Below are 8,746 nucleotides of genomic sequence, written 5' to 3'. Positions count from 1 at the left end.
TGTAACAACAAACACCTTCATACTTAGTCATTTTAACAACCATTCATCACCAAATACTTACATATCATTCTTTAGCAAAATCATAAATACAAACATCCAAAATAACTAAGTCCTTATACATGCCATAACCCAAACATGATTCATCATAAAATACCGAGTTGTTGTCGTTGATAGTGTGGACGATCTCCGACGTCTTTAAGTTCCCAAAGGTAGCTTTACAATACTATAAGAGAAAGAAAAATAAAAGAAGTAAGCATAAGCTTAGTAAGTTTATTAGCAAATAAATAACAACATTTAATACAAATAATTAAACTCAAATGTCAAGATCTCTAGTTTACTCTTTATTTAATCTCATTCTCGTTCTCTTGCTGGTTTACTTAGTTAACTCATGATCGTAACTTATTCTTCTCTTGCTGAAACATTGAGTATCAATTGATAATATAGTAAGTTCTTAACTCTTATAACTCATCTGAGCTTGTCATTTATGCTTTTAAATGAACTTTCATTAACATGATTCGTTTACTAGCCCATTGAGCCACGTTGGAATAATAAGGATACTTGGGTCTTTTCTGATAATAACATGCCAAAGCCATGTCTCAGACATGGTCTTACATGGGATGTTCTCATATCGGTGCCCATGCCATGTCCTAGACATGGTCTTACGGGGGACCTCTCATCTCAGTGCCAACGCCATGTCCCAGACATGGTCTTACGGGGGACCTCTCATCTCGATGGCATTCTCATCTCGGTGCCAATGCCATGTCCCAGACATGGTCTTACATGGGACCTCTCATCTCGGTGCCAACGCCATGTCCCAGACATGGTCTTACATGTCTTACATGGGACCTCTCATCTCGGTGTCAACGCCATGTCTCAAACATGGTCTTATATGAGGCCTCTCAACTTGGTGCCAATGCCATGTCCCAGACATGGTCTTACATGGGACCTCTTTACCCAAATGTCATGACATTTGTATCCGATACATTTTTCATGTTTCAACGGGGCTTTTTAACACCGATTCACTGTCATCTCATACTTGAGTCAACATTAAATAAATTCATAAAATAAATGCATAATTGTTGGAAAATAACAATATTAATAATAATTATTGAAATATTGTATTTATTTACTGTAAACTTACCTCGGTACAAAATGTAGCCAAATTCACCAACTTAGCCTTTAACTTTATTCTTTCCTTTGTCTAACCTCGAGTTTCGTTCTTCTTGATCTAAAATAAAAAATTTAACTCATTTAATACTCACATTTATCAAAACACCCTCGACTCTAACTTTGGAAAAATTACGATTTTGCCCCTAAACTTTTACATAATTACGCTTTTGCCCCAAAGTTCGGAAATTAAACTTCATCTCATATTCTTACGTTATATAACATGCTGAACATTTTCTCTTCTATGACAACATCAAATTCTCACTCTAACACTTACTTATGTACATTAGGGATTTTTACCGATTATGTCAACTTACTCGTTTCGCTTAAAATCGGCTAGCAAAAGTTGTTTAACATAATTTCTAGCTTCATATTCCATCATAAAACATCAAAATAAACACTTTTCACCTATGGTTATTTTTCCAAATATAAACCCTAGGTTAAATTATGCTAGAATAAGCTAAATTAAGCTACTGGGATCTTAAAAACATAAAGAGCATTAAAAACGGGAATTGTGATCACTTACTACGGAGCTTAAAAGCTTGAAAACCCTAACTATGGCTTCTCCCCTTGCTAAATTCGGCCTAATGAAGAAGATGATAAAAATGAAGAAGATGATAAAAAATTGGCTTTTAATTTTGTTTTAATTCATTTTAATAACTAAATGACTAAATGCCCTGAATGAAAAACTTTGGGAACATGCCTAACCATGTCCATTTTTCTCCACAAACTTAACCAATGGTCTAATTACCATATAAAAACCTCCAATTAAATTTTCATAACAATTGGACACCTCTAACATATAGAACTCAACTTTTGCACTTTTTACAATTTAGTTCTTTGACTAAATTGAGTGCCCAAACGTCAAAATTTTTTAACGAAATTTTCATGAAATCTTTCCATGAAATTGTAGGCCATAGAAATATAATAAAACTAAATTTTTCCTCATCGGATTTGTGGTCCCGAAACCACTGTTCCGATAACCTTAAATTTGGGCCATTACAGTCAATCACAACTTCAATCAATGAATACACTTGTTCAAGTCAATACAAAAAATAATAATAAGTCTTTCAATTTCAATATATAAATCACCTACCAAATCCTTCCCAAATCGGAGAACGACTTACGGATAAGAGTACATCGTTTTGTAGAAGCTCATGAAGCTAAACAGAAACTCTTAAGGTTGAATAGAAGCTCGTAAAGCTGAACAGAACTTTAAGAGTGAACAGAAGCTCGAAAGAGCTGAACAGAAGCTCGAAAGAGCTGAACAAAAAGTAAATCACGAGAGTTCGCAACAAATCTGAAACTTGGTTTAATTGGGTAATTTGCCGTCAATTTCCTCCAATGTCGTCATGTGCCACATAACAAATGTACTCAATCTTGCATTCCATTTAATCCAAATATTCAATTCAAATTATAACCTCAACAATAATTCATTTTCAACAATAGAATAAATAAAAATAACATTCATCAATTCCATATAAATATTAAGTTAACTGTACGAACTTACCTGGATTGAATTGTAATGTTTGCAGAAGTTCAAGGACTATTTCACTATTTCTCCTTTTTCACGAGTATCTACGGGATCTTGATCTGAAATATAAAATTACTCATTCATTAGCATTAAATTTCACAATTAATACCTTCAAAATTTAAATTTACACAATTACCCCAAACTTTTACAACTTTTCAATTTAGTCCCTTAACTAGTTAATCTATCAAATTAACTAATTTTTATCAATTAATCATTATCTAAATATGCTAGACCATCATACAGCCCTAAATAAAATAAAAATTTACTACCAAACTCTAATACTTTAACCTTTCACAATTTGATCCTCAAAATCAATATTTAACAAAATCACTTTATAAAATCATCATACAACAAAATTAAAGCTCTAAATCCATGTTATTCATAAAAAACATCTAATATTCATCAATGAAAACTTCTAAAATTTTCAATAAAATCAAAAAATAAGGTAAAATTTAATTGTACCTAATTGTAATAATCTCAAAAATATAATATTTTAAGAAAAACGCAAGAATTAAACTTAGTTGAAGCAAAAATATGAAAAATCAGCTTAAACTCTCTCTCCCATGGCTGTTTGGCCGAAATTTAGAAGATGAATAGCGTAGAAACTTTTAGAATTCAATTTGTAAATTTCTAATTTCACCAAATTTACAAGTTGCCATTAAATTGGCTTATTTTATTATTTTTTCTTACTTATGCCGCCTCATTTATTTACTTTAGCTTAATTGCTCCTTAAGTCCTCCCTTATTTATCAATTAAGCCATTTAATCACTATTTATTATAATTAACACGTTTTGCACCTTAATAAATTTACTTACACGAAACTTTAATACTACCTTAATAAATTTTTTAACGAAACTTTAATACTACCTTAATGACATTCCGTAAATATTTATAAAAATATTTAGGGCTCGGTTTTTAGAAACGAGGTCTCGATACCTTATTTCTAAAACCACTTGACCTAACAAATGATTATAAAACTTAAATTTCCTATTCAAAAATCTTTCTAAAACCACATTTGACTCATAAATACTAAATAATAAAATTTACGAGCTTACTCGTCAGATTTGTGGCCTCGAACTACTGTTCCGACACTACTGAAAATCGGGCAGTTACAAGTACAATTCCAAACAAAATATTCCATTTACATGACCACAAAAAATATTAACTTATTAAATAGTAAATAATTTTTAAATAACAAATGTAAACACTATTCCAATTTAGCATTATTTGATTCTTTTAATAATATAGATATTAAATTGATCCATTTAATAGTAGAAGAACTAATATGATCAAATTCCTATAACAGAGGGTTTTTAAGATACATTCACTTATTTTTTAATGCTAATATTTGATCTATCAAACATCCAAAATCACATCATAGTTAGCTAGAATAATATAGATAAAAAAATTTGACATTTTATTGTTTTTAAAATAATATTAGGTAATTTAGACTAAATTTAGATAAGAATATTTAAAAATCTTTGGGTTTACCCGACTTGTTAACTAATATTATATTAAGTTCATTTTAAATTGAGTGATAAATAGTTGTTTTTAGGTAGAGTTTGAGTTCAAATATTGTAAATAGAATAAAAAACACTAAAATATTATTTTCAAAAATAAAGTTTGACCTGATTTAACGTCAAATTTAATTTCATCCTTATAACTTCTTGACACCGAAAGTACAAAAAAAATTATAATGCATTTTTTTTCCTAACATCATTAAGTGAATATAAAGCTAATAAAATTTTAAATGTTGTCATTTATTCGTTATCTTGACCTATCCGAAAGATGAAAATGTGGTGACTGTTTTTTTTAATAGGAGACTCTTATCTTGTATCTTGCTTGTAATGTATTTTCATTCCTATTATTCATGGAAAAAAAATTATTAGCGTACATATGAATGTTGATTTTGAAAATGATTGGCACTAGTTTATATATCATAAATATTTTATTAAACACTTGCTTATAAGTTATTGATCCTTAAGAAATAACTAATAATTATTTATTCGGATAAACAACAATTCGACAACATTAATAAGGAGTTTGATATTGAGGTTCCAAAAAGGAAAATGTAAGGAGGTGAAGTCTTGGGTTTAAATATTATGGATAAAAAATTAATATCTAAAAAATTATTCTCATTTAAATATTCTATCTAACTCAATTATTTCAAGTAATGAAAGAAAAAACATAAAAATTTTATAATGGATAAACATTAATTAATATCGATTGACTGAATGGGTCTCTAACTTGTTGATTGGTGGATGAGAGATCACCACCAGAGGTGTTCATGAGCCGGCCCAAAAAAATTTCAGCCCACGTTCTACTTCGGCCCGGCCCGAAATATGGGCTTAAAATTTGCCGAAGCCCGACTCGAAAAAAATTCCTAAGCCTAGCTAGCCGACCTATTTTTAATAAACACCAAAAATTTATTTAAAATAAAAAAAAGTATTTTAAAATTAAAAAATAAAAATAATTATATTCGGCTGGCCATGCCGAGCCTGAGCAAAAAAATGGTACCGAGCCTGGCCCATTTTCTAAACAAGCCTTGTTTTTATCCAAATCCATATTTTGGATCTATATTTTTACCTGAACCCTCTATATTTTGAACGGACAGTCAAGCCAGGCCGAGCCACTCAGCCCATGAACACCTCTAATCACCACTATTATATTATGCCTGATTTTGGGTCTTTTATTTTATCAGTTGCGGGGCTGAGCTGGCAGCATGGGAGGTTGTCGCTTTTGTGTACGATGTTTGTTTTCTCATTTGTTGTATGGTTGCACTTGTTATCATTTCATGAATGTTGTTGTTAGGGAGGAAACAAGGGACAGGACATGTTCCTCTGACTGTACCTCATGAACTGCAACCTCTTTTCTACCTGATTGATTGTGATGTTACGAATGAAATCCCCCGCCAAAAAGACACTGCCACCGTGATAAAGCCTAAAGGCAGAGAAATGCAAGGGTAAAACTGAAATTTAAGATAAAAGCCGGGGTGTTTTAGTTTTACACCTCGGGGGCATTGAAAAACAGTTCAAACCGTTTTTTAATCCCCTGCCTGCTGCCTTGTGGAGTAGGTGGGTCCCAGATCTCCAAGCATATGATGAAATATGTATGTCGTTCCTGCTTGGGGCCAGGGAAGAGTGGGCAGAGCTTTTCCTTTTTACAAAAACGACATTGACATGCCCAGTGACTCGATTGATATGAGCCATTGGCAGTGCTAATTTGAATCTAGGACTTGATTATTAGACACCTCGTTCGATTATATCTAGTATCAAGTCTGAAAGGGTATTAATTACATGTGAGGAAGGGGTGAAAGGGTGGGAGTCATTTTCCCCAGCTGTACAAAAGTTTGCACTTGTAACTGCTGCTCTATATCTATAATGGGATTCATCCCGTGTGTCAGATAAATGGCCTACTTCGACAATACCTTATCTTGTAATGCTCTCCCCAATCAATAAACTACCAAGCAGGTATTTGTCGGTCCATTACCTGCTTCGCTCCAAGAACCAAAGGGATGATATACACAGGCTCCGTTGCCTGAGTAGACTCATCAGTTAGTTACCTGAAGGAAAAAAGATGGGCAATACAATGTTCTTATATTTGTTCACTGATCTGATCATAGAATATCACGTATCTAATGTATTCAACCTGGTGGAACTTAGGATCTCCAGCTCCGACACAAGTGCAACAAATGACATCAGCACTTTGAGATATTTCCCTCTCTGTTGCACGTTTCAGTGCTTTGTACTTTTTCTCATCACTGCTTGATTACTCACCTGTAAATTTAAGGTCACAATAACAAGCTGTTGTATCATTTGATAAATTTGAGGGGAAGTTGGAATTTTCAATTTCAGGCAAGAGGTAAAGTCTCAGTGTAGATGCTTGTTTTTTGTTACTAACTGTTCTATAAATAGTAGTTCCGTAAATATCATTCACTGCAAGAGCACCTTTTGGGAACAACTCCATGTTGTGAAATGACTGTAAAGCCCAAAATTTGCCCGGGGCCCGAAACTCGGAAGCCCAAAATCCAAACGCAGCATGCCTAGGGCGCGCCGCTCCAGCCTCTGCCCAACCCCTCGCACGCCTCTGCTCCGCGCCAGCCTCCACGACGCCCATACCGTCTGACACCCCCACCACTGTCGGCCACGGTCACCTGCAAAGCCAAGAAGCAGGCGCAACAACAAAGAAAATAATGTAAAAAAGGAAAAATAATTCGGTTATAAAAACCGAAAATCTCACTACACCAGGGGGGATTGGTTACTAAAAAGAGAAAAATCTTGTATTGGAAAAATACTGAAATACAAACAAAGAATCAAAAACAATTTTTGAAGAAAAGGCAAAAAGGAAAGGGCGAAACTTACCTGAATCGGAGTCGGCGGTGAAGCTTGAACGGCGGTGGCGTGGCGGTAGTTAGGGCTTTAAAGAAGGCCTTGCAGATCCCTCTTTCTTCCCTCTGTTGTTTTAAAACAAAAAAGAAAAAAGGAAGATGAAGCAACTTTGCGTCTATTGCTGCTGCAGAGTAGGCTTTTAATTGGAGATGAAAAGGGTTTTAAACACTGATGGGTTATTTGCATTTTAATCCTTCATTTTATCCCATCAGTTCAAAATCATTGCGGTTTGTTTTCAAATTTTGCCATGAAATGTCGAATTTGTTTTATTTTAATCCATTGCTGCGTGGAGTTTTGGACGGAGGGATTAATTTGACTTTCGGTCCTCCACTGTTAACTGCATGTTCCATTCGATCCATTGGTGTTTTGTTTATTTCAGATTTGCCCCTGAAACTTCAATTATTTTCAATTTAATCCATAATCTTTCATTTTAAGTTTTTTAGTTTATTTTATTAATATAGTTATTATTATTATTATTACTACTATTATTATTTTTTATTATACTTGCATACATACGCATGTGTACTTTATAATATATGTGTATATTTTTATTTCTAAATGTTTTAAATATATATATAGTGCGTGTATATTTCATTACCATATTTTTTTTATATATATAGTTTATATATATATTATATACATTCATATGTACATACTTAATATTTACACGCATATATATACGCCTTTTATTATTATTTTTATATACATGAATATATTTATATTTGCATTTTAAATTTTTTATGTATATACGTACTTACATGTATCTCTTTTATTTTTCATAAATATGCATATATGTATTTATACATACTCTTATATTTTAAAAATTTATATTTTCTTATGATATTTCTATGGTTTATAATTCATGTGTACACACATGTTTTTTTATATTTCATAATTTTGTACATATATATATGTCTTTTATCTTTTCATAAATTTTTTTGGATCATTTTGTTCAGTTATTTATTTGTTTATATGCCTGTTATTCATGTTTTAGTTTTTATCTGTTTATTATTTGTTATTGTGCCTTTTTGATTGTTTTCTTCGTTTTATTATTTATTTATCTTATGTTTTGCTCGTGTTATTTTACTTACATTATCATCATTGTTGTCACATCGTATCTTTTCAATCGGATTGGCCAAAAATGAAATTTCAAAATAAAAGTAATATTCGATATTTAGATCTTCGAGAGAATCGAGCCCTAATGCATTGGGTTCCGACTTTCTTCGTTGAATTTAAATAATCGAGATTACTCTTTAAAAAAATGATAAAAAGCTCGTTATCAAGAATTTAATATGTTGTGTCCTAACGCATTGGATGTGACACGTTGCTTTCTCGAGACAAGGATTTTTCGAAATAAATGCAATATTCAATGTTTAATATTTTGAGAAATTGTGCCCTAACGTATTGGGTTGCGATTTCTTTATTTGATTTAAACAATTGAATATTCTTTTAAACTTTATTACATGAATCTTTTCAAATTCGAGTTTTAAACGATATCGGGAATTCGAGACATTGTGTCCTAACTTACTGGATATGATTCTTTTTTCTCAGATAACGTGAAATATGTCCCTTTTCCTGAATTTTTTTTTATGTTTTAATATAAGGATCGTATTTTTTTAAAAAAAATTCAAAATTCTCAATTTTCGACATTAAGACA

General features: G+C 31.9%; 1 long non-coding RNA gene across 1 annotated transcript; it reads right to left on the bottom strand.

Annotated features, from left to right (window-relative positions):
- Positions 1-5,576: 5,576 nt before the first annotated feature.
- Positions 5,577-7,496, bottom strand: LOC107947631 (uncharacterized). Its single transcript, XR_005921918.1, has 4 exons — positions 7,063-7,496; positions 6,649-6,854; positions 6,350-6,477; positions 5,577-6,263 (listed from the first exon to the last, which is right to left on the bottom strand). It is a non-coding gene; the product is annotated as an uncharacterized lncRNA (long non-coding RNA).
- Positions 7,497-8,746: the final 1,250 nt, after the last annotated feature.

The sequence above is a fragment of the Gossypium hirsutum genome, chromosome D12 (genome assembly GCF_007990345.1).
Source record: "Gossypium hirsutum isolate 1008001.06 chromosome D12, Gossypium_hirsutum_v2.1, whole genome shotgun sequence".
NCBI classification, from domain to species: Eukaryota; Viridiplantae; Streptophyta; class Magnoliopsida; order Malvales; family Malvaceae; genus Gossypium; species Gossypium hirsutum.
Note: the sequence above shows the minus strand (reverse complement) of the source record. Positions and strands in the feature narration are given on the sequence as shown.